This window comes from Oncorhynchus masou, chromosome 27 (genome assembly GCF_036934945.1).
Source record: "Oncorhynchus masou masou isolate Uvic2021 chromosome 27, UVic_Omas_1.1, whole genome shotgun sequence".
In the NCBI taxonomy this organism is placed as follows: domain Eukaryota; kingdom Metazoa; phylum Chordata; class Actinopteri; order Salmoniformes; family Salmonidae; genus Oncorhynchus; species Oncorhynchus masou.
In genome coordinates, this window is record NC_088238.1 from 12,416,795 (window position 1) to 12,443,625 (window position 26,831).

General features: G+C 45.5%; 1 pseudogene; it reads left to right on the forward strand.

The window, feature by feature from the left end:
• Positions 1–26,831, forward strand: part of LOC135516585 (exocyst complex component 4-like) — a 112,130-nt pseudogene that overhangs the window by 73,027 nt on the left and 12,272 nt on the right.

Genomic DNA, 26,831 nt, shown 5'->3' on the forward strand with positions numbered 1-26,831 from the left:
GTTCCCCAGACTGTACTGTCTTTAGCCCTCCTATTTAGACAGTTCCCCAGACTGTACTGTCTTTAGCCGTCCTATTTAGACAGTCCCCCAGACTGTACTGTCTTTAGCCCTCCTATTTAGACAGTTCCCCAGACTGTACTGTCTTTAGCCCTCCTATTTAGACAGTTCCCCAGACTGTACTGTCTTTAGCCCTCCTATTTAGACAGTCCCCCAGACTGTACTGTCTTTAGCCCTCCTATTTAGACAGTTCCCCAGACTGTACTGTCTTTAGCCATCCTATTTAGACAGTTCCCCAGACTGTACTGTCTTTAGCCCTCCTATTTAGACAGTTCCCCAGACTGTGCTGTCTTTAGCCCTCCTATTTAGACAGTTCCCCAGACTGTACTGTCTTTAGCCCTCCTATTTAGACAGTTCCCCAGACTGTACTGTCTTTAGCCCTCCTATTTAGACAGTTCCCCAGACTGTACTGTCTTTAGCCCTCCTATTTAGACAGTTCCCCAGACTGTACTGTCTTTAGCCCTCCTATTTAGACAGTTCCCCAGACTGTACTGTCTTTAGCCCTCCTATTTAGACAGTTCCCCAGACTGTACTGTCTTTAGCCCTCCTATTTAGACAGTTCCCCAGACTGTACTGTCTTTAGCCCTCCTATTTAGACAGTTCCCCAGACTGTACTCTCTTTAGCCCTCCTATTTAGACAGTTCCCCAGACTGTACTGTCTTTAGCCCTCCTATTTAGACAGTTCCCCAGACTGTACTGTCTTTAGCCCTCCTATTTAGACAGTTCCCCAGACTGTACTGTCTTTAGCCCTCCTATTTAGACAGTTCCCCAGACTGTACTGTCTTTAGCCCTCCTATTTAGACAGTTCCCCAGACTGTACTGTCTTTAGCCCTCCTATTTAGACAGTTCCCCAGACTGTACTGTCTTTAGCCCTCCTATTTAGACAGTTCCCCAGACTGTACTGTCTTTAGCCCTCCTATTTAGACAGTTCCCCAGACTGTACTGTCTTTAGCCCTCCTATTTAGACAGTTCCCCAGACTGTACTGTCTCTAGCCCTCCTATTTAGACAGTTCCCCAGACTGTACTGTCTCTAGCCCTCCTATTTAGACAGTTCCCCAGACTGTACTGTCTTTAGCCCTCATATTTAGACAGTTCCCCAGACTGTACTGTCTTTAGCCCTCCTATTTAGACAGTTCCCCAGACTGTACTGTCTTTAGCCCTCCTATTTAGACAGTTCCCCAGACTGTACTGTCTTTAGCCCTCCTATTTAGACAGTTCCCCAGACTGTGCTGTCTTTAGCCCTCCTATTTAGACAGTTCCCCAGACTGTACTGTCTTGAGCCATCCTATTTAGACAGTACAGTCTGAAATAGGATTCCCAGACAGTATCTGGGAACTGTCTTTAGCCGTCCTATTTAGACAGTTCCCCAGACTGTGCTGTCTTTAGCCGTCCTATTTAGACAGTTCCCCAGACTGTGCTGTCTTTAGCCATCCTATTTAGACAGTTCCCCAGACTGTACTGTCTTTAGCCCTCCTATTTAGACAGTTCCCCAGACTGTACTGTCTTTAGCCCTCCTATTTAGACAGTTCCCCAGACTGTGCTGTCTTTAGCCGTCCTATTTAGACAGTTCCCCAGACTGTGCTGTCTTTAGCCGTCCTATTTAGACAGTTCCCCAGACTGTGCTGTCTTTAGCCCTCCTATTTAAACAGTTCCCCAGACTGTACTGTCTTTAGCCCTCCTATTTAGACAGTTCCCCAGACTGTGCTGTCTTTAGCCGTCCTATTTAGACAGTTCCCCAGACTGTACTGTCTTTAGCCGTCCTATTTAGACAGTTCCCCAGACTGTACTGTCTTGAGCCGTCCTATTTAGACAGTTCCCCAGACTGTACTGTCTTTAGCCCTCCTATTTAGACAGTTCCCCAGACTGTACTGTCTTTAGCCCTCCTATTTAGACAGTTCCCCAGACTGTACTGTCTTTAGCCCTCCCATTTAGACAGTTCCCCAGACTGTACTGTCTTTAGCCATCCTATTTAGACAGTTCCCCAGACTGTGCTGTCTTTAGCCCTCCTATTTAGACAGTTCCCCAGACTGTGCTGTCTTTAGCCCTCCTATTTAGACAGTTCCCCAGACTGTGCTGTCTTTAGCCTTCCTATTTAGACAGTTCCCCAGACTGTGCTGTCTTTAGCCCTCCTATTTAGACAGTTCCCCAGACTGTACTGTCTTTAGCCATCCTATTTAGACAGTTCCCCAGACTGTACTGTCTTTAGCCCTCCTATTTAGACAGTTCCCCAGACTGTACTGTCTTTAGCCCTCCTATTTAGACAGTTACCCAGGCTGTACTGTCTTTAGCCCTCCTATTTAGACAGTTACCCAGACTGTACTGTCTTTAGCCCTCCTATTTAGACAGTTCCCCAGACTGTACTGTCTTTAGCCGTCCTATTTAGACAGTTCCCCAGACTGTACTGTCTTGAGCCGTCCTATTTAGACAGTTCCCCAGACTGTACTGTCTTTAGCCCTCCTATTTAGACAGTTCCCCAGACTGTACTGTCTTTAGCCCTCCTATTTAGACAGTTCCCCAGACTGTACTGTCTTTAGCCCTCCTATTTAGACAGTTCCCCAGACTGTACTGTCTTTAGCCCTCCTATTTAGACAGTTCCCCAGACTGTACTGTCTTTAGCCCTCCTATTTAGACAGTTCCCCAGACTGTACTGTCTTTAGCCCTCCTATTTAGACAGTTCCCCAGACTGTACTGTCTTGAGCCATCCTATTTAGACAGTTCCCCAGACTGTACTGTCTTGAGCCATCCTATTTAGACAGTACAGTCCTGGGGAACTGTCTTTAGCTCCTATTTAGACAGTTCCCCAGACTGTGCTGTCTTTAGCCGTCCTATTTAGACAGTTCCCCAGTGTGCTGTCTTTAGCCATCCTATTTAGACAGTTCCCCAGACTGTACTGTCTTTAGCCCTCCTATTTAGACAGTTCCCCTGTACTGTCTTTAGATTTAGACAGTTCCCCAGACTGTGCTGTCTTTAGCCATCCTATTTAGACAGTTCCCCAGACTGTGCTGTCTTTAGCCCTCCTATTTAGACAGTTCCCCAGACTGTACTGTCTTTAGCCGTCCTATTTAGACAGTTCCCCAGACTGTACTGTCTTTAGCCATCCTATTTAGACAGTTCCCCAGACTGTACTGTCTTTAGCCCTCCTATTTAGACAGTTCCCCAGACTGTGCTGTCTTTAGCCGTCCTATTTAGACAGTTCCCCAGACTGTACTGTCTTTAGCCCTCCTATTTAGACAGTTCCCCAGACTGTGCTGTCTTTAGCCCTCCTATTTAGACAGTTCCCCAGACTGTGCTGTCTTTAGCCCTCCTATTTAGACAGTTCCCCAGACTGTGCTGTCTTTATGTGCTGTCTTTAGCCGTCCTATTTAGACAGTTCCCCAGACTGTGCTGTCTTTAGCCCTCCTATTTAAACAGTTCCCCAGACTGTACTGTCTTTAGCCCTCCTATTTAGACAGTTCCCCAGACTGTGCTGTCTTTAGCCGTCCTATTTAGACAGTTCCCCAGACTGTGCTGTCTTTAGCCCTCCTATTTAGACAGTTCCCCAGACTGTACTGTCTTTAGCCGTCCTATTTAGACAGTTCCCCAGACTGTACTGTCTTGAGCCCTCCTATTTAGACAGTTCCCCAGACTGTACTGTCTTTAGCTCTCCTATTTAGACAGTTCCCCAGACTGTACTGTCTTTAGCCCTCCTATTTAGACAGTTCCCCAGACTGTACTGTCTTTAGCCCTCCTATTTAGACAGTTCCCCAGACTGTACTGTCTTTAGCCCTCCTATTTAGACAGTTCCCCAGACTGTACTGTCTTTAGTCCCCCTCCTATTTAGACAGTTCCCCAGACTGTACTGTCTTTAGCCATCCTATTTAGACAGTTCCCCAGACTGTGCTGTCTTTAGCCCTCCTATTTAGACAGTTCCCCAGACTGTACTGTCTTTAGCCCTCCTATTTAGACAGTTCCCCAGACTGTGCTGTCTTTAGCCATCCTATTTAGACAGTTCCCCAGACTGTACTGTCTTTAGCCCTCCTATTTAGACAGTTCCCCAGACTGTACTGTCTTTAGCCGTCCTATTTAGACAGTTCCCCAGACTGTACTGTCTTGAGCCCTCCTATTTAGACAGTTCCCCAGACTGTACTGTCTTTAGCCCTCCTATTTAGACAGTTCCCCAGACTGTACTGTCTTTAGCCCTCCTATTTAGACAGTTCCCCAGACTGTACTGTCTTTAGCCATCCTATTTAGACAGTTCCCCAGACTGTACTGTCTTTAGCCATCCTATTTAGACAGTTCCCCAGACTGTACTGTCTTTAGCTCCTCCTATTTAGACAGTTCCCCAGACTGTACTGTCTTTAGCCCTCCTATTTAGACAGTTCCCCAGACTGTACTGTCTTTAGCCCTCCTATTTAGACAGTTCCCCAGACTGTACTGTCTTTAGTCGTCCTATTTAGACAGTTCCCCAGACTGTACTGTCTTTAGCCCTCCTATTTAGACAGTTCCCCAGACTGTACTGTCTTTAGCCATCCTATTTAGACAGTTCCCCAGACTGTGCTGTCTTTAGCCCTCCTATTTAGACAGTTCCCCAGACTGTACTGTCTTTAGCCTTCCTATTTAGACAGTTCCCCAGACTGTACTGTCTTTAGCCCTCCTATTTAGACAGTCCCCCAGACTGTACTGTCTTTAGCCTTCCTATTTAGACAGTTCCCCAGACTGTACTGTCTTTAGCCGTCCTATTTAGACAGTTCCCCAGACTGTACTGTCTTTATCCCTCCTATTTAGACAGTTCCCCAGACTGTACTGTCTTTAGCCCTCCTATTTAGACAGTTCCCCAGACTGTACTGTCTTTAGCCCCCAGACTGTACCTATTTAGACAGTTCCCCAGACTGTACTGTCTTTAGCCTTCCTATTTAGACAGTTCCCCAGACAGTTCCCTTCCTATTTAGACAGACTGTGCTGTCTTTAGCCCTCCTATTTAGACAGTTCCCCAGACTGTACTGTCTTTAGCCATCCTATTTAGACAGTTCCCCAGACTGTACTGTCTTTAGCCGTCCTATTTAGACAGTTCCCCAGACTGTACTGTCTTTATCCCTCCTATTTAGACAGTTCCCCAGACTGTACTGTCTTTAGCCCTCCTATTTAGACAGTTCCCCAGACTGTACTGTCTTTAGCCCTCCTATTTAGACAGTTCCCCAGACTGTACTGTCTTTAGCCCTCCTATTTAGACAGTTCCCCAGACTGTACTGTCTTTAGCCCTCCTATTTAGACAGTTCCCCAGACTGTACTGTCTTTAGCCCTCCTATTTAGACAGTTCCCCAGACTGTGCTGTCTTTAGCCCTCCTATTTAGACAGTTCCCCAGACTGTACTGTCTTTAGCCTTCCTATTTAGACAGTTCCCCAGACTGTACTGTCTTTAGCCGTCCTATTTAGACAGTTCCCCAGACTGTACTGTCTTTATCCCTCCTATTTAGACAGTTCCCCAGACTGTACTGTCTTTAGCCCTCCTATTTAGACAGTTCCCCAGACTGTACTGTCTTTAGCCCTCCTATTTAGACAGTTCCCCAGACTGTACTGTCTTTAGCCCTCCTATTTAGACAGTTCCCCAGACTGTACTGTCTTTAGCCCTCCTATTTAGACAGTTCCCCAGACTGTACTGTCTTTAGCCCTCCTATTTAGACAGTTCACCAGACTGTACTGTCTTTAGCCCTCCTATTTAGACAGTTCCCCAGACTGTACTGTCTTTAGCCCTCCTATTTAGACAGTTCCCCAGACTGTGCTGTCTTTAGCCCTCCTATTTAGACAGTTCCCCAGACTGTACTGTCTTTAGCCCTCCTATTTAGACAGTTCCCCAGACTGTACTGTCTTTAGCCGTCCTATTTAGACAGTTCCCCAGACTGTACTGTCTTTAGCCCTCCTATTTAGACAGTTCCCCAGACTGTACTGTCTTTAGCCCTCCTATTTAGACAGTTCCCCAGACTGTACTGTCTTTAGCCCTCCTATTTAGACAGTTCCCCAGACTGTACTGTCTTTAGCCCTCCTATTTAGACAGTTCCCCAGACTGTACTGTCTTTAGCCCTCCTATTTAGACAGTTGCCCAGACTGTACTGTCTTTAGCCATCCTATTTAGCTAGGCTGCCTCAGCATGCTTCAGAGCTGTCTAAATAATTGTATTTGTTCTACGAAGTAGATAAGGCATACTTTCACAAACTGTCTCTGTCCCTCTCGTCGTTGTGTTCATTCCTCTCTCATGCGGTCTGTATGTATCTAACCTAACGTATTAGGCGTAAAAGTGAATCTGTCCAGAGATCTGTATATAAAGATGAGATGCTCATGTCTCCACCCTAACAAATGGGAGTCGTTGTCCCAAAGACAGGAAGGCAGGCAGGAAGCTTAGGTCCAAAATAAACCCATAGAAACACATTGGGATTATTTTGGACAGAACTAGTGAAATCCCTTCCTTTGCCTCTTCCTCTCTGATCAGTCTTTGTCCGAGACGGAAAAAACAGGTGCAATGGATTATGTTCATTGTCGTCAATTAACACGTTTCTGCGCTGAACTAGGTTGAATATTTGCTAAATGAAAACTACAACTGTCTTCAGCCCAGTGTTCCACATATATATTATTGGAATTCAAGTAATTGAACCAACATTGGTCAATTAGTTGTTTAATAACAACACCCCCGAAATGTTTGTTAATCGTTCAGCACGAGTTTGCTGAAGTTAAGCATCTGCCCTCAAACGTCTTTATCTAGCTACAAGGTCTTCACAAAGTATTGACACCCCGTGACTTTTTCCACATTTTTATTTGTGCTACAGACACTGGCCTACACACAATACCCCATAATGTCTCAGTATATACAAATGAATTCAAAATGAAAAGCTGAAATGTCTTGAGTGAATATTAAAATGAAGTATTCAACCCCTTTGTTATGTCAAGTCTAAATAAGTCCAGGAGCAAACAAGTCACATAATAAGTTGCATGGACTCACTCACTCTGTGTGCAATAATAACATGATTTTTGAATGAATACCTCATCTCTGTACCCCACACATACACTTATCTGTATGGTACCTCAGTTGAGAAGTGAATTTCAAACACCGATTCAACGACAAATACCAGGGAGGTTTTCCAATGTCTCGCAACAGAAGAGCACCTATTGGTAGATTGTTAAAACAAAAAACGCAGACATTGAATATCACTTTGAGCATGGTGAAGTTATTAATTACACTTTGGATGGTGTATCAATACACACAGTCACTACAAAGATACAGGCGTCCTTCATAACTCAGTCGCCGGAGAGGAAGGAAACCGCTCAGCGATTTCACCAATGGTGACTTTAAAACAGTTAGAGAGTTTAATGGCTGTGATAGAATTGAGGATGGATCAACAACATTGTAGTTACTCCACAATTACCTTCATTTCTGAATACGAAGTGTTATGTTTGGGGCAAATCCAACACATCACTGAGTACCACTCTTCATATTTTTAAGCATTTTGGTCGCTGCATCATGTTATGAGTATGCTTGTCATCAGGAAGGAGTAGGGAGATTTTTTTTATGACAAAAAGAAAAGGAATGGAGCTAAGCACAGGCAATATCCTAGAGGAAAATCTGGTTGTCTGTTTTTCTACAGACGATGGGTAACAAATTCGCCTTTCAGCAGGACGATAAGCTAAAACATAAGGCCAGGTTATTGTCCAACTTAAATCGTCTTGAAAATCTATGGCAAGACGTGAAAAAGGCAGTCTAGCAGTGATCAACAACCAACTTGACAGAGCTTAGAGAATTTTAAAAAGAATAATGTGCAGTTTTTGTGCAATCCTGGTGTGCAAAGCTTTTAGAGACTTACCAAGCGAGACTCACAGCTGTAATTGCTGCCAAAGGTGATTCTAACATGTATTGACTCAGGGGTGTGAATAATTATGTAAATGAGATGTTTCTGTACTTCATTTTCAATAAATTAGCAAACAATTCTAAAAACATGTTTTCACTTTGTCGTTATGGAGTACTATGTGTCGATGAGAAGAATAAAACACACTGTGGAATAAGTCAAGGGGTATGAATACTTTCTGAAGGCTCTGTAGTATCTCTCACAGCAGATAAGGTGTGTTTGGAGAGATGGGGGTAAGTTGTTGGCTCTTGGTAAGGTGTATATTAGCCCAGCGGAAGCCATCTTGTTGGCAGTTTCTCCAGCGTATCTTGTTATTTCCCCTCACTTCTCTCCACCTTCTAGCTACACACTCATTTGATAGGCTAGCCTATAAATGGAAGCCTCTAGATGATTTGTTTTTTCCCTCCACTTTGAGAAGTGTGGAATCGTGTTGACCTTTCCACTTGGCATGCTCTGAGACGGACACCGGATCTGACAGAGACACGAGAGGGCACACAGTTACACGGCCTGAGCTGAGACTTCCCATATTCCACTGAGCGACTGTCTCCAGGAAGGCACAGTATGGAGTAGGTTAACATGGGCTTTTTGAAAGCCAAGAGCCATGTAGCACTGTTTGGAAATGCCGGCTGTGCTTTCCCAGCGTGGTTTAAGTGTGGATGAGATATTGATTGGGACTTTAAAGAGCGGCTGGTAATTCTCAGTATTGGTGTCAGTAAGGGAGTGGAACAGTGTTGTCTGTGCTGTCACACTTTTCCACCGAGGTAGAGTGTGTGAATAAATGTATTGATTTTTCACACCAGTGAGCCCACGTTATTAGGCTTCTATATTCCAAGCTTGCACCACTTCACTTGATGCCTCCCTCCCTTTCTCTGTGAACATCAGTCTTCTGTTTTTATCCATCACACCGTGTCTCAAGTTCTTCTGCAGTTGTCTTATGAAATTAGAGGCACTCAGAATCTTTCAATGTATCATACATACACTGTAATCCCACTAGATCCAGTCACATTGGATACGGTTACCTCTCACCAAATCATCAAGCGTGCCAAGAATCATACTTATCTAAACTCCACTTTGACAAGTTTTGTCAGATTTTCCCTTGAACCTGAACAGTAGTTGCAAGCAACAGCGTTATGTGCTTAGAAAATATTTAGGTAAAAAACAAATCTTTCAATAGACACGGACAAAAAAACTCCACCTGCCATCAGATGATATAAGACCATATGGTCTGACTGAGACCAAAGACTCTATCTCATAAGACCCTGCTGAATCCCTCACCACAGTCACCCATAGGGACCATGTTTGACCTATATTTGGCATGGCCTGACCTTCGACCTCGCGACAACATAGTCCAACGCGTCTGAGTTTTCTAATTACCCTAGCGCTTGAGTATTCCGCTATGATGCCATGGTGTCTCCATGACGGCGAGGCTACCGAGTTGATCCGCCAGCCCCCGCTGCTGTGTGCCCAGAGTGCAGATGAATGCTTTTTAATGAGCAGTGGTGAGGACCTTTTGGAGCTAAGGTGCGATTTAGCAAATCAAGGATGGATGTCGTCTGTCTGTTCTTACAGAACACGTCTAGAAATATCTAACACTTTATTAGGCTACTTGTCGATGCTATATAAAACACAGGCCCGCCTGGCCCAGCTGAAAGATAATCTATGACACATGGCAGCTGTAGTAGTGAACACTCTCCTCCTGTTCTATTGACACAGTGAGAGCCTGTGGCTGGGGCCGAAACCACACTGAATAAATCATAGCACAGCCAGAGATTAGCCGAGACAAAGGAGAAGCGTATGTTCAAAGTATAGAAATATATAAAGTAGTATGTGAGGGAGTTAAATATGCAGGCCTTCCTCACGGCTTGTCAGCCAAGTGAAAACAAGGCAAATTGAACTGCCAGTGAAACAACAGCCAGACGACAATGATCTGTTTTAATTAAATATGATGCGCAGAGACATTGCTGTGTTGTTTCTTTCCTAACGCTTTAATCAACATGTCACTATTTCACTGTAATCCTACCCCACCCATCCACCCCCGATGTGTCATATTTACATATTACTGGGGCGCGGTGAAGCTAGTATATTGATTGTGTCGAAATTCCATCATGGCCCCTCCTTTTGTGTTTGAGAGAAGAGAGATTTTAAAGTTAATTATTCTAATCTGACGGTATGCTTTATAGTTTCCCGTTCTCCTGTACATGCACAGCATGTTCTCCTTCAAACATTCCTTATCTGAATTGTGTGTATACGAGTACAGGTGTGTGTGTGTGGCTCTCAACGGTCAAGGCGTTGCAATACAGAAGAGTCATATTGTTCATTTGTGTAAGAGCTTGGATTCCATGTAGACCCATTGCCAGGGTCATGCTTGCTTAGACTTGCTATTGATGTTTTTCCTCTTTCTATGTCTCTTCAGTCCAAAAAACTGTCAAACTGCTTTGGGACAGAGCAAGGACAACAAGAGGAATGAAATGCAACAGGCTGCCTGTAGCGATGTTTCTTTGTCAAAGTCTTCAGAGGGATGATGAAAAGTGGTACGGTCCAGTTGGGACACCTTGAAGGTCCGCAGTGGTCCAGTCCAGAGGGGAAAGAGCTGGACAAAGCTTTTCTCTGAACGTTCTAAGGTTTTTGGAAGGTCAAGTCAGGGAGTGAAATCTTTTCGTGCCCAAGGCAATTTTTGAGGCTTTCACTCGAAGCCACCAGCTGAGATATCAATCGATACATTTTCAACAAAAACATGTGTCTAGGTGGACTCCATTCCTAAAAGAATGTATTTCACTAGCAAAGTTCCAAAAAGGTGTGAGGGAGAAGCAGAAGAGCGAAACAATCAAAGAGCTCATTGATTACCGAGATAATTCTCTGGACGGCTTTGATGGACAGAAAGGAAGTCAAAGGACACAGAGTCCTGTTTATTTCTTTATTTTCCTTTAATGGACTCCTCAGCCATCCCACCACAGGTGTTCTCCTGGACTCCTCAGCCATCCCACCACAGGTGTTCTCCTGGAATCCCTTTAATTGACTCCTCAGCCATCCCACCACAGGTATTCTCCTGGAATCCCTTTAATGGACTCCTCAGCCATCCCACCACAGGTGTTCTCCTGGACCCTTTAATGGACCCTCAGCCATCCCACCACAGGTGTTCTCCTGGACTCCCTTTAATGGACTCCTCATCCCACCACAGGTGTTCTCCTGGAATCCCTTTAATGGACTCCTCAGCCATCCCACCACAGGTATTCTCCTGGAATCCCTTTAATGGACTCCTCAGCCATCCCACCACAGGTGTACTCCTGGACTCCCTTCCTCAGCCATCCCACCACAGATTCTCCTGGAATCCAATGGACTCCTCAGCCATCCCACCACAGGTGTTCTCCTGGAATCCCTTTAATGGACTCCTCAGCCATCCCACCACAGGTATTCTCCTGGAATCCCTTTAATGGACTCCTCAGCCATCCCACCACAGGTATTCTCCTGGAATCCCTTTAATGGACTCCTCAGCCATCCCACCACAGGTATTCTCCTGGAATCCCTTTAATGGACTCCTCAGCCATCCCACCACAGGTAATCCCACCACAGAAATCCCTTTAATGGACTCCTCAGCCATCCCACCACAGGTATTCTCCTGGAATCCCTTTAATGGACTCTCAGCCATCCCACCAGGTGTTCTCCTGGAATCCCTTTAATGGACTCCTCAGCCATCCCACCACAGGTATTCTCCTGGAATCCCTTTAATGGACTCCTCAGCCATCCCACCACAGGTATTCTCCTGGAATCCCTTTAATGGACTCCTCAGCCATCCCACCACAGGTGGAATCCCTTTAATGGACTCCTCAGCCATCCCACCACAGGTATTCTCCTGGAATCCCTTTAATGGACTCCTCAGCCATCCCATCACAGGTATTCTCCTGGAATCCCTTTAATGGACTCCCACCACAGGTCTCCTGGAACCCCTTTAATGGACTCCTCATCCCACCACAGGTATTCTCCTGGAATCCCTTTAATGGACTCCTCAGCCATCCCACCACAGGTGTACTCCTGGAACCTCTTCAGTGGGCTGCGTTGGTTAATTAGACTAATTCTTCAGGACTACTGTAATAGACCCAACAAAGCCTTGTGTATCCTGCTCATTAAGACACACACACTTCCTCTCCCAGCACAAAGGAAACAAAGGTTGGGAGGTTGGCTTCGCTGCTGGTAGTGAATGACAGTGGCACACGTCCATAATGCCTTTTCTCCTGAGAGAACAGGCACTAACTGCAGCCCAGCGGGCTGATTTACTTTTGGGACCAGACCCAAGTCACTAGAGTGTATAGAGGAACAATGGCTAATATAGTGGTTGTCTTTGTGTGGGGGAGCTGAAAATGGTGGCCAACACTCGGTTATCAAAGTGTGTGTGTCAAACACTCACCATCCATGAACTCCGGGCTCAGTTTATTATCTGGTGTGAAGAGCGATTTGCAGTTTCTCAGCGGCTTTATTCGCTACCCATTTCCCAATGATCTTTCTTGGTACACGGCCATGAATATTGATTTGCTGTGTGTTAAAGCATCCCTCTCTTGAAGTGCGGCCTCACATCTCATCTCTCCTTCTGCAGATTGGGGTGGCAGCAAGCCATGGGGGTTTCAAAGAGTTGGTCAGCCAGCCAGTCACCCCTGTGAAGGTCACAGTACAAGTCCCCAATGGTGACAATCTAATTTCTTTACTGCTGGCCCAATCTGGGGCCGTACCATGACGCCTGTTTGGTAGGGGTCAGTAGAGTCCGACCCGGCTCCCACCCTCCAATAATGGAACACTGTCATGTGCCATCCATCGGGACTTCAGTCACTAGGCTACATGCGTGGCTTTGTTTGCTTGGCTACTGTATGTCAGTGGTACAACTAGGATACATTAGTGCACTGCTAAATCTGAGGCAAATCTATATGAGGCGCTGCATTCTTCTACTTGCCCAGAGTCAGATGAACTTGTGGATACCATTTTTATGTCTCTGGGTGCAGTATGAAGGAAGTTAAAGGTAGTGTCACGAGCCAATGCTAAATAGCGTTAGCATGATGACTGGAAGTGCAGTGATTGGACGTGTTCCGGCACGCTAGCGTATGCTACTGTACCTGTAGACTTCCAGTCACATGAACCAGACTTAAAATCATTTTTTAATTTTTAATTTCTTTCTAAATTATAATAATAAAGACAAACAGGAGAAGAAAAGATGAACAACAGAACACAACAAAACCAAATGAAATAGCAGCAGATACCATCTGAACACAGCAACTAGTACTGAAAAGTGGTGTCATTATGGACATCTTCATAGACTAGATATTCAGCATGAACAGGGCTTTAAATCCACAGGATGTTATTAGCGAAGATTAGCTCTATGTCGGACCGAGGGAGCATAAGATCCATAGCATTATGCCATTAGCATAGCATTCAAGCCATGAAACGCATTCATTATTTTGTTGTTTTCAGAAACGCTTTCAGGGGCATTAATTACATTCACAGTCATTACGGTTGTTTGATGTGGAGCAGAGATGTGCACTCTGCTCTGGTTTGCATTCATATGCATCTGTGTGCATCGCTGTTGTTTGTTTTGTTGGTGTAGTGAGCAAGGCTCCGCTTTGTCTCTGTTCCACCTTGTTGCTGTTGTCTTCGATGTGCGCTGGACCTTTGGTGTGTGTGTGTGTGTGTAGGCTACATATTGAGTATGCATGTTTGTGAGAGTGTGTGCGTGCATTCGTGTGTGTTTTGTGTGCGTAGGCCTATGTGCTGGGAATGTGTGAGACTAGCAAGCTCTGGCCTCTGTTATAGCGTTAGTCTTGAGGTGCCACACGGGGCGCTCATGTGTTGTCAGCTGTGATCATTTTGTTGTTCATCATCCCTAAGTCGCTTGTGACCAAGGCCTTCAACTCATTCTCTCTCCCTTTCTGTTCCTCTCTCCCTTTCTGTTCCCCTTTCCCTTTCTGTTCCTCTCTCCCTTTCTGTTCCTCTCTCCCTTTCTGTTCCTCTCTCCCTTTCTGTTCCTTTCTGTTCCTCTCTCCCTTTCTGTTCCTCTCTCCCTTTCTGTTCCTCTCTCCCTTTCTGTTCCTCTCTCCCTTTCTCCCTCTGGTCTCTCCTCCTCTCCCTACCATTCTCCTCTCCTCTCCCTACCATTCTCCTCTCCCTAGCATTCTCTCCTCTCCACTAGCATTCTCTCCTCTGCTCTCCTGAGAATTATCTCCTCTGCTCTCCCGAGCATTCTCTCCTCTGCTCTCCCGAGCATTCTCTCCTCTGCTCTCCCGAGCATTCTCTCCTCTGCTCTCCCGAGCATTCTCTCCTCTGTTCTCCCGATTCTCTCCTCTGTTCTCCCGAGCATTCTCTCCTCTGTTCTCCCGAGCATTCTCTCCTCTGTTCTCCCGAGCATTCTCTCCTCTGCTCTCCCGAGCATTCTCTCCTCTGCTCTCCCGAGCATTCTCTCCTCTGCTCTCCCGAGCATTCTCTCCTCTGTTCTCCCGAGCATTCTCTCCTCTGTTCTCCCGAGCATTCTCTCCTCTGCTCTCCCGAGCATTCTCTCCTCCGCATTCTCCCTCTGTTCTCCCGAGCATTCTCTCCTCTGCTCTCCCGAGCATTCTCTCCTCTGCTCTCCCGAGCATTCTCTCCTCTGCTCTCCCGAGCATTCTCTCCTCTGCTCTCCCGAGCATTCTCTCCTCAGCTCTCCCGAGCATCCTCTCCTCTCTCTCCAATCCTAATTCCGTTTCTCTATTGAGAGCAGCAGCCAACCTTCCCATCCTTGTCTCTTTGCCTCTGTGAGGTCTGTTAGGGTAATGAGGCGTCTCCCTGGCCATTTAAAGTTGATGGTAATAAGACCGAATATGTTTGAGGAGAAAGGTGTTTGGAATGAGATGTTATTGTTGCTGGAATAAAGGTGATTTGAATCACATGAACGCCCCGTATCGCACCTCGATCCTTACGCCCAAAACACCTCTCTCCTACACACACACACCACAGTTACCATCAAACAATCAAAACTACCGCCCGTCTGTGCATTTATGCATACACATATGCACGCATGCACACACGCACTCGGGTTGGGGGTTTGAAATCATTTCACAATTGACATTTTTGTGGGATATCCGGCTATTTTAAATACATGTTACTTACATTTTGGAGGGCCAGTGAAATGGCAGAGCAGGTAGAGGGAGGAACAGTTGCAGTAGCCAAGGCAACTCCACTACAGCCAAGACCAGATAACTTGTAGCAGCCAAGGTGTTATTTATCATCCCATATAACAGTGCCTGTCTTGACTGGATTAAAACCTGTTGCGGCGAGGCGTTCCCCTCAGGGAACTCCACCCCCCCCCCCCCGTTCAGCTGAAACGGTGGCGCAGGGAATGCAAAAATATTCTTAGAAATATTTAACCTCCACACATTAACAAGTCCAATACCTCAAATGAAAGAAACACCTTGTTCATCTACCCAGCGTGTCAGATTTTTAAAATGTTTTACGGCGAAAACACAGCACATATTTACGTTAGACCACCACCAAAACAAAGACAAAAGGCAGCCATTTTGTACCACAAAAGATAAAATGACAAAAAACAGGATTTAAAAACAATCATTCACTAACCTCTTGAAAATCTTCATCAGATGACAGTCATATGACATGTTACACAGTACATTTTATGTTTTGTTCGATAATATGCATTTTATATCCATAAATCTCGGTTTACATTGACGCCATGTTCAGAAAATTCTCCAAAATGTCCGGAGGAATTATAGAAAGCTATGCCAGATAACAGAAATACTCATCATAAACTTTGACTAAAGATACATGTTCTACATATAATTTCGAAGATACACTGGTTCTTAATGCAACTGCTGTGTCACATTTTTTTTTACGTTACGGAAAAAGTCTACCATGCAATAATCTGAGACGACGCTCAGACGTAACAATATTTCTCCGCTATGTTGGAGTCAACAGAAATACAAAATTACAACATAAATATTCCCTTACCTTTGATGGTCTTCGATCTGAATGTAGTGCAAGGAGTCCTACTTCAACAATAAATCGTTTTGTTTCATAATGTTCAATTCTAGTGTCCATGTAGCAGCATCTGCTACCACTTTCAGCTCAAATGCCCAAAAAATGACTTCTGGTCCAGGATAATTTTGCATCAAAACTTCCAAATGACATATTACAGGTCGACGAAACTGGTCAAACTAAGTGCAGAATCAATCTTCAGGATGTTATAAACGTACAAAACGAATGGCATTCCAACCGGGCCATCCTAGTTCATCTGGGGCTGATTGGAACAGACGAAGCACTCCAACGCATACGCGCTTTCTAGCACATGAATCTTTTGCGACACTGTAGTAATTCCCTTCCCATTAGGTCAAAGTTCACAGCAAATGCTCCATTGCACTTTCTACTGAATGAGGACATCTAGTGGAAGACATAGGAAGTGTTTCCAGATCCATAACTTGTTGGGAAGGGAGGAGGCGATGACGTCAAAGTTGCCCCAACTTTCACGATTCCAAAACTAGTTTGGAAGATTGCCTGCCCTGTGAGTTCTGTTATACTCACAGACATAATTCAAACGGTGTTAGAAGCTTCAGAGTGTTTTCTATCCAATAATAATAATAATATGCATATATTAACAATTTAAGACAGATTTTGATGCAGTTCACTATGGGCACACAATTCATCCAAAGGGGAAATACTGCCCCCTATCCATAACAAGTTGGAGAAGCTGTTGGTTGCTTTTTATTCCTTCTCATTTTGCTAACTTTTATTTCCAGAACCTTACAGAGTAAGTTGAAAGCCTATCTATTCAGTGAACATGTTAAGTATTGATTATGATAGCATCACTTGTCCGTTGAGGTGTAGTTTCAGTGTAAAATAACCAAGTCATGGATGACCGACAGTCGTTGCCTAGGCAACAGAGACTTTGGCAAAGTGTTGGAGGGGTTTTCCAAGGCACTGCTGTAGGGGCTCAGCTGCCAAAAATGTACACAGCTAAACTTGACATATTTCTGTCAGTACTTTGCACAATTTACACAATTATTTCTGTCACAGTAACTTTTTATAGACATTTTCAATGGGCAAGTTTATCAGGTGGAAGTAAATATTTTTAAACCCTCACAAAAGCCACCCACCTACAGACTCAGCAATATAGCATGTTCAATGCAAGGATTAATATAACTATAAATCGACATTTCAGAGGCTTTGTCAACCACATATTTATGATATAACTGATACTATTCTGATCCTCTCCTCTATATCCATTGTGCTTTGAGCTGGAGTTTGCAGCAGGCTGTTTGCAGAAGTCTGTTGTCAAAAGGAAGTCTGTCCAGTCTCATTCCATACATTTGATTTGATGTCATCTTCAGAGAGGTCATTTCATTTTCTTCATAACGCACTTTGTGTGTATTATTACATTATTTTCTTTCTACATAACACATCTGTGTACATTACACAAATCCCAATTTATTGTCTTAAATTAGCTTGTCAGCTAATGTTAGCTAGGCTAGTTAGGTAGCTAACGTTAGCTGGACTAGGGGTTAAAGTTAGGATTAGGTAACATGCTAGCTAAGTAATTAAAGGGTTAGGTTTAACTAACATGCTAGCTTAGTTAAAAAGTAGGAAGTTGTTCATAACGTGATTTGTTTGGGCTGCTAGACACTCCCATTATAACGGCCACCCGTCCTCCCAGACTCACCTCCCATCTGTCCTTCCTGTCTTAAGTAACCCGCTGTTTTTATCTGTGATTGAAATGCACTCTATATATAAAGAAAAGGTAAACAAATGTTTGTGTGCCTGTCATGAATTTCCAAAAATAAATGTCTCTATTTCACAATACTCTGTGATACTCCTAGCAAGTCAGGGGAAACCAACACCATCTGATCTCCTTTCAAACTTTACCTCACAGAGGATATCGCTTATTCTCATTTCCCCTTCTCTCTTCTGTCCTGTTCATACCCTCTCCCTCTGTCCTTCCTTCCTTCATTCCTTCCTTCCTTCATTCCTTCCTTCCTTCCATCCGTCCTTCCGTCCGTCCATCCTCACTTCCGTCCTTCCTTCCTTCCTTCCGTCCTTACTTCTGGCCGTCTGTCGGTCCTATTGGTGTGGTTAATTGCTTCAAGTTTACTCCCTCTAATGCGATATATTAGGGTCGGAGCCCCTTCATCAGCATAACGCCGGCATTTAATTAAGTCTCCCGGGTTAGGTAGTGGGCCGCGCTCCATCAGCAGATCACATGGTCATTAGTAATTAATACACTGACAGGATTAGCGCTCTCTGCTAGGCTTGCACGGTGTCGCTAGAGGGCAGGGGGGCCTGAGTGATGGCTCCAGAGGGGGAGAGAAGGGAAAAGTGTGTCTGTTTAGTGGGTCGGCGTGTGTTTGTCAGGGGAGGGGCTGGTAGGTGTGTGTGTTGTCAGGGGAGGGGCTGGGTAGGTGTGTGTGTCTGTGTAGTGGGTAGGTGTGTGTTGTCAGGGGAGGGGCTGGGTAGGTGTGTGTGTCTGTGTAGTGGGTAGGTGTGTGCGTTGTCAGGGGAGGGGCTGGGTAGGTGTGCGTGTTGTCAGGGGAGGGCTGGGTAGGTGTGTGTGTTGTCAGGGGAGGGCTGGGTAGGTGTGTGTGTTGTCAGGGGAAGGGTGGGTGGGTGTGTGTGTCAGGGGAGGGGCTGGGTAGGTGTGTGTGTTGTCAGGGGAGGGGTGGGTAAGTGTCTGTGTTGTCAGGGGAGGGGCTGGGTAGGTGTGTGTGTCTGTGTAGTGGGTAGGTGTGTGTGTTGTCAGGGGAGGGGCTGGGTAGGTGTGTGTGTTGTCAGGGGAGGGGCTGGGTAGGTGTGTGTGTTGTCAGGGGAGGGGCTGGGTAGGTGTGTGTGTCTGTGTAGTGGGTAGGTGTGTGTGTTGTCAGGGGAGGGGCTGGGTAGGTGTGTGTGTTGTCAGGGGAGGGCTGGGTAGGTGTGTGTGTTGTCAGGGGAGGGCTGGGTAGGTGTGTGTGTTGTCAGGGGAGGGCTGGGTAGGTGTGTGTGTTGTCAGGTGTGTGTGTTGTCAGGGGAAGGGCTGGGTAGGTGTGTGTGTTGTCAGGGGAGGGGTGGGTAAGTGTCTGTGTTGTCAGGGGAGGGGCTGGGTATGTGTGTCTGTGGGGTAGTGGTTAGGTGTGTGTGTTGTCAGGGGAGGGGCTGGGTAGGTGTGTGTGTTGTCAGGGGAGGGGCTGGGTAGGTGTGTGTGTTGTCAGGGGAGGGGCTGGGTAGGTGTGTGTGTTGTCAGGGGCTGGGCTGGGTAGGTGTCTGTGTGTACATGCCAGTTTGCTCACACTAGTGTGTGTGCTGAAGTCTTCCCTCCGTGGTGACGGGGTCTTTTCTCCAGCAGTAATGACATCATTAGAGGGCGACTGTGTTTCCATCTGCTCCACCATTACTCTCGCCCCACTTTGGGCCGCCCCGCCACGACGTGGGTCAGAATTAGAACGACACGGGCTAAATGGCCCTGCTAAATGATGAAGCCATTAGGAATGGGAGGCTAATTTAGAACATATGTAGTCCTGGAGAGAGAGAGAGAGATGGGGAGATACTGGGAGAAGACAACCAGGAAAGTTAACTTCCTTACCCGACATCTTCAATATCTGTCAGTCTGGGGCTGTTGTTAGATCTGTATAAGGTATTTATGAGCGTTGATGAGACGAGGATGGAGTGGGTTTTAAATATGCAGACGGACTAAGAAATGGAGGATGTGATATTTTGATGACTTGCCGGAACTCTTTCGTGGATTGTTGTATTAACCTCGATGACATAATCAGTTCTAGATCGTTGTTCTGTTGACAACATAATTCCTTATGTTCAATGTGTTATATGACATAATGCTATTACACACATGAACTGACATCATAATATGTACATTAGTTGTGTGGTGTGTTCTTGGGAGGATCGTAGATTAGACCAGATTGTCACCATTCACAGTGATGGCTGTTGCTCTATACTCCGTTGGATGAATCCTAACTTGAAAAACAAAGAACTTCAGCCCTCTGTCAGTGAGTTGTCATTGATGACATGTAATATATATTGTTTTACTTAACTTAGTGGAATGCATTTGTTGGAAGTCGCTCCCAGAGCGTCTGCTAAATCTAAGTAAGTACACAAGCCTTTGCTAAATGACTGAAATGTCACTGTTCTGTAGGTTCTGTTGATGGACTACCTGGATGTGAAGAACACTAAAAGTGCTGCCGAGCCCTCTGCCCAGCTCACCTACGCCAGCACCGGCAGCGAGTTCGCAGCCTTCTTCGCCAAGAAGAAACCCCAACGTGCCAAGCAGTCCCTCTTCAAGTAAGACACCGACAGGCTAAAACACTTGAGCATTGAGGGACTGTTTTACTAGACCTAGATTAAGCCTACTTCTGTACTATAAAACATGCCTGACTTGATGGAGAATGTCCTTTGAAAGTGCTTTTTAGTCAAGGTAAAGGGGAAATGGCCCCTACACCTCAGAACCCTAACAGAACCAAGTTACTGTACAGTAGGGATGACTATAGTATTAGTGTGCTGATTCAGGCTGTTGCAGTGTCTAACTGGAACCATTTCAAAACCATGCAACTTTACACATGGAGCATACAGACTTAGCCAAAGCCATTTTATGTTATGTACCCCAACCACAAGGCAGACCTGTAGTAGTATCTCCAGGTGTTAACTGCTGACCTCTGTAGTGTGAGGACTGTGTGTCTGAGTAGGAGTGACAGTAGTCTAGTCCCTGATCGGTGTGGCTAAGGCATGGCAATGACCATAGGAGTTGGCAAGACAGCAGAAACAGACCTGGGACCAGGCTAGAGAGACAGCACAAAAACTTCTGGGACCAGGCTAGAATGACGTTACAAACACATCTGGGACCAGGCTAGCGAGACGTTACAAACACATCTGGGACCAGGCTAGAGTGACGGCATAAACACATCTGGGACCAGGCAAGAGAGACAGCACAAACACATCTGGGACCAGGCTAGGGAGACAGCCCAAACAGACCTGGGACCAGGCTAGAGTGACGTTACAAACACATCTGGGACCAGGCTAGAGTGACGGCACAAACACATCTGGGACCAGGCTAGGAGACAGCCCAAACAGACCTGGGACCAGGCTAGAGTGACAGCACAAACACATATGGGACCAGGCTAGAGTGACAGCACAAACACATCTGGGACCAGGCTAGAGTGACGGCACAAACACATCTGGGACCAGGCTAGAGTGACGGCACAAACACATCTGGGACCAGGCTAGAGAGACAGCACAAACACATCTGGGACCAGGCTAGAGTGACGGCACAAACACATCTGGGACCAGGCTTGTGACGGCACAAACACATCTGGGACCAGGCTAGAGTGACAAACACATCTGGGACCAGGCTAGAGTGACGGCACAAACACATCTGGGACCAGGCTAGAGTGACGGCACAAACACATCTGGGACCAGGCTAGAGTGACGGCACAAACACATCTGGGACCAGGCTAGAGAGACAGCACAAACACATCTGGGACCAGGCTAGAGTGACGGCACAAACACATCTGGGACCAGGCTAGAGTGACGGCACAAACACATCTGGGACCAGGCTAGAGTGACGGCACAAACACATCTGGAACCAGGCTAGAGAGACGGCACAAACACATCTGGGACCAGGCTAGAGTGACGGCACAAACACATCTGGGACCAGGCTAGAGTGATGGCACAAACACATCTATGGACCAGGCTAGAGAGACGGCACAAACACATCTGGGACCAGGCTAGAGTGACGGCACAAACACATCTGGGACCAGGCTAAGTGACACAAACACATCTGGGACCAGGCTAGAGTGACGGCACAAACACATCTGGGACCAGGCTAGAGTGACGGCACAAACACATCTGGGACCAGGCTAGAGAGACGGCACAAACACATCTTGGACCAGGCTAGAGAGACGCACAAACACATCTGGGACCAGGCTAGAGAGACAGTCACAAACACATCTGGGACCAGGCTAGAGAGACAGCACAAACACATCTGGGACCAGGCTAGAGAGACCAAAACAGACCTGGGACCAGGCTAGAGAGACGGCACAAACACATCTGGGACCAGGCTAGAGAGACAGCCCAAACAGACCTGGGACCAGGCTAGAGTGACGTTACAAACACATCTGGGACCAGGCTAGAGTGAATGTGTGTTTCTCTCTTCCAGGTTTGAGTCGTCGTCTCACGCCATCAGCATGAGTGCCTACCTGAGGGAACAGCGGAGAGAGCTGTACAGCAAGAGTGGAGAACTACAAGGTAAGGGAGGGCGGGAGGGAGGAGTGTGGAGAGGTACAGAGCTGGGATGAAGTAGAACAAGGGAGGTGCCAAAACTTGTGTTGCACCTCAAGCTCAACACTATAACAGAGTCCTGCGCTCGCCAGGTACACACACGCACACAGACACACACGCACAGACAGACAGCGAGGGGGAGATTGGAGAGTGAGTCCCTGGAGAGTCTCACTGTTCCACAGATTTTCTTCTGTCTCTCATTTCTCTCCCCTTGCTCCCTCGCTCTGCGATGACCTTGTGGTTTCAATCAGCGGCGCCTGACAACACTGTTTGCCTGCTTGTTTCATCGTTTTTTTCAAACCCTGTTCCTCCGAGACATTGCCTGTGTGTAAAATGGAAGTGAGAGGCATGGTGGAAGAGAGACAGAGGTCGTCGAAAGGAGGAGGGCTTCCGAGATAGAATTATTTTCAAATCCTGCATAATCGGTCATATGTCACAATTTCCATGATTGCATTTCGAGCAAACTTTAAGGTGAGTCACAGCAATGCTAAGTGTCACCTGTTTAGCATTGAACAGGTGAAACATCTCAACGACCCTCCTCGCAGGCCTCGAGGTATGATTTCATTTTTGATAGGAAACGCCAGTCAACGCTAACCTGGCATACAGGCTCCATACACAAAATGATCGCCCAGTTCGAAAAGTCCAGATTAACATTTCCTTTTTAAAAATGTGTTCCAAATAGCCTCCAACTTTTGTCCTTACCCCTCGGTAGCTCAGATGTGAGAAAGATAATAAAACAATATTTGGGCCGGTGGTTGAATGCCTGGCAGCGTTAAACGAAGATGAGATTTCTCTGCCTTTCATTTCTGCTGTCACAATGCTAAGCTCGGGTTCTTAGTCGGGCAGACTGCTAAGGACCTGAATGACAGGGAGAGATTCAAGGAATCAAATGATTTAGACAAGTGAAATCCATCGACTTGGATGAAGGGAGGGGGTGTTAAAAGTCATTGTTATCATCACACCACTGTATGTAGAAGCCATTCAGTGATTTCTGACGGAATACATTATAATTAGAAAAACATGTAGATGAAGCTGACTGTAGAACAGAGATTGAGAGATGTTGCGTTAGCCTGGCCAAGGGATTGTCCAACACTTAAAGAGAGCAGTATTTTCTCTACTAGACATAAGATCTCACTTCAATACACAATCCATTCACACAGTCAACCATCACCAGTACACTTTCTCTATTGGCTGATGCCAATTTGATAGTGCAGCTGGCTCAGTTGGTTGGAGTGTGATGTTAAGAGATCCAATAATCAAATCTAACAAAATCTGGTTAGCTCCTACAGACACGTGGCCGTGGATTGCGACAGTTGAAGTCGAAAGTTTACATACACTTACACGGAACCCAAACCAGCTGCGTGCGTGCATAAATGTATTTTGTCCTCCCACACCAAACGTGATCACGGCATGCAGGTTAAAATATCAAAACAAACTCTGAACCAATTATATTAATATGGGGACTGGTCGAAAAGCATTAATCATTTATGGCAATTTAGCTCGCTAGCTTGCACTTGCTAGCTAATTTGTCCTATTTAGCTAGCTTGCTGTTGCTAGCTAAATATTTCACTTATAATTCACTGTATACATACACTAAGTTGACTTCACCTTTAAACAGCTTGGAAAATTCCAGGAAATGATGTCATGGCTTTAGAAGCTTCTGATAGGCTAATTGACATCATTTTTTTTATTTTTTATTTTATTTTACCTTTATTTAACCAGGCAAGTCAGTTAAGAACAAATTCTTATTTTCAATGACGGCCTGGGAACAGTGGGTTAACTGCCTGTTCAGGGGCAGAATGACAGATTTGTACCTTGTCAGCTCGGGGGTTTGAACTCGCAACCTTCCGGTTACTAGTCCAACGCTCTAACCACTAGGCTACCCTGCCGCCCCATTTGAGTCAATTGGAGGTGTACCTGTGGATGAAGTTCAAGGCCGACCTTCAGACTCAGTGCCTCTTTGCTTGACATCATGGGAAAATCAAAAGAAATTAGCCAAGACCTCAGAAAAAAGTCTGGTTCATCCTTGGGAGCAATTTCCAAACACCCCAAGGTACCACATTCATCTGTACACTGATGGGCTATCTGCAGCAGACGACCACACCAGGTTCCCCTCCGATCAGCGAAAACAAGAAGAAGTGGATCCAGTGGGCAGGCGATCACCAACATTGGACAACTGAGGAGTGGAAACACATCGCCTGGTCCGATGAGTCCTGTTGCGTCATGCTGATGGCAGAGTCAGGATTTGGCGTAAGCAGCATGAGTCCATCGCCACATCCTGCCTCGTGCCAACGGTGCAAGCTGGTAGCGTTGGTGTAATGGGATGGGGAATGTTTTCCTGGCACACATTAGGTCACTTGATTCCGACAGCAACGTTTCCATGCCCCGAAGAATGCAGGCTGTTCTGGAATCAAAGCGAAGTCAGACCCGGTACTAGATGGGTGTACCTAATAAACTGGCCACTGAGTGAATCTAATTTAATTAAAGGGCACCGTGTTTCCCATGATAAATAAGGGCTGTACTACTCTGCAGTGACAGGAGTGTAGTACAACTCGCTGTGTTTCCCATGATAAATAAGGGCTGTACTTCTCTGCAGTGACAGGAGTGTAGTACAACTCGCTGTGTTTCCCATGATAAATAAGGGCTGTACTTCTCTGCAGTGACAGGAGTGTAGTACAACTAGCTGTATGATGGTGGACTTCTCTGTGACAGGAGTGTGTTCTTTTTCCCATGATAAATAAGGGCTCTTTCTGCAGTGACAGGAGTGTGGGATGATAAATAAGGGCTGTACTATTCAGTGACAGGAGTTACATATATAAATAAGGGCTGTACTTAACAAAATACTAGTATGGTGGACTGTTTGTTCTCACCTGGGGAGATGGTACATTTTGTTACATATATCCTTAACAAACAGTATCTCTCAGGGGTGTTCGTGCGTGCGTGCGTGCGTGCGTGCGTGTGTGTGTGAAGGGGCCCTTCCGTCTCCCTCATTACAAACACACGCCCAGAGCTTAGGAAGCTTAATTACATCGGCTCTCCAATGAAGTACACCGCATATGCTTCCATTAATCCACAGCTTCATCTAAAGGCTTCATTATAGCTACATATGGACCCACATCTGGGTGGGTGTGGGTTTGTATCGATGGGTATCGGTGTGTCCCTTTGTGTGAGAGACAGAGGGAAGGCAGGAGACATGTCCCTGTATGTTTCATCTCCCTCTAGCTAGCTCTTTGAACAGAGAGGCTCTCTCTTTCTGGTCTAGAATCATAATATAGAGAGGCTCTCACTTTCTGGTCTAGAATCATAATATAGAGAGGCTCTCTCTTTCTGGTCTAGAATCATAATATAGAGAGGCTCTCACTTTCTGGTCTAGAATCATAATATAGAGAGGCTCTCACTTTCTGGTCTAGAATCATAATATAGAGAGGCTCTCACTTTCTAGTCTAGAAGCATAATATAAAGAGGCTCTCTCTTTCTGGTCTAGAATCATAATATAGAGAGGCTCTCTCTTTCTAGTCTAGAATCATAATATAGAGAGGCTCTCTCTTTCTAGTCTAGAATCATAATATAGAGAGGCTCTCTTTCTGGTCTAGAATCTAATTAGAGAGGCTAATCTAGAATCATAATATAGAGAGGCTCTCTCTTTCTAATCTAGAATCATAATATAGAGAGGCTCTCTTTCTGGTCTAGTCTAGAATCATAATATAGAGAGGCTCTCTTTCTATTCTAGAATCATAATATAGTGAGGCTCTCTCTTTCTAGTCTAGAATCATAATATAGAGAGGCTCTCTCTTTCTAGTCTAGAATCATAATATAGAGTCTAGAATCATAATATAGAGAGGCTCTCTCTTTCTAGTCTAGAATCATAATATAGAGAGGCTCTCTCTTTCTGGTCTAGAATCATAATATAGAGAGGCTCTCTCTTTCTAGTCTAGAATCATAATATAGAGAGGCTCTCTCTTTCTAGTCTAGAATCATAATATAGAGTGGCTCTCTCTTTCTAGTCTAGAATCATAATATAGAGAGGCTCTCTCTTTCTAGTCTAGAATCATAATATAGAGAGGCTCTCTTTCTAGTCTAGAATCATAATATAGAGAGGCTCTCTTTCTATTCTAGAAATCATAATATAGAGAGGCTCTCTTTCTTTCTAGAATCATCTAGAATCATAATATAGAGAGGCTCTCTCTTTCTAGTCTAGAATCATAATATAGAGAGGCTCTCTCTTTCTATTCTAGAATCAAAATATAGAGTGGCTCTCTCTTTCTAGTCTAGAATCATAGTACAGAGACCTTTTCATTCCATCCACTCCCGACGCCATGAATAAATGATGGAAACAGGGAAACCACTTCCAAGGTACAGATTTGTTATCATGGCCCTGAATGCAGGCAATTGCTATTTCCTTTCCTGTTTTTATTTTCTCCTCCAAAGTGCCGGTTGGGAGAGAGCGAGCGGGGTGGTCATCATTGCCATTTCTAAGATATTTCTCAATAACCATGTTTTTTTGTCAGACTCCACCTTTTTGAGTCGTTTTAGTCAGCGCAGCAACAGAACAGAGCTGTATTACCTTACCCCAGGGCAGGCAGCGTTGAAATGACAACTACACCATGATCCAAACACAAAGGTTTGTAT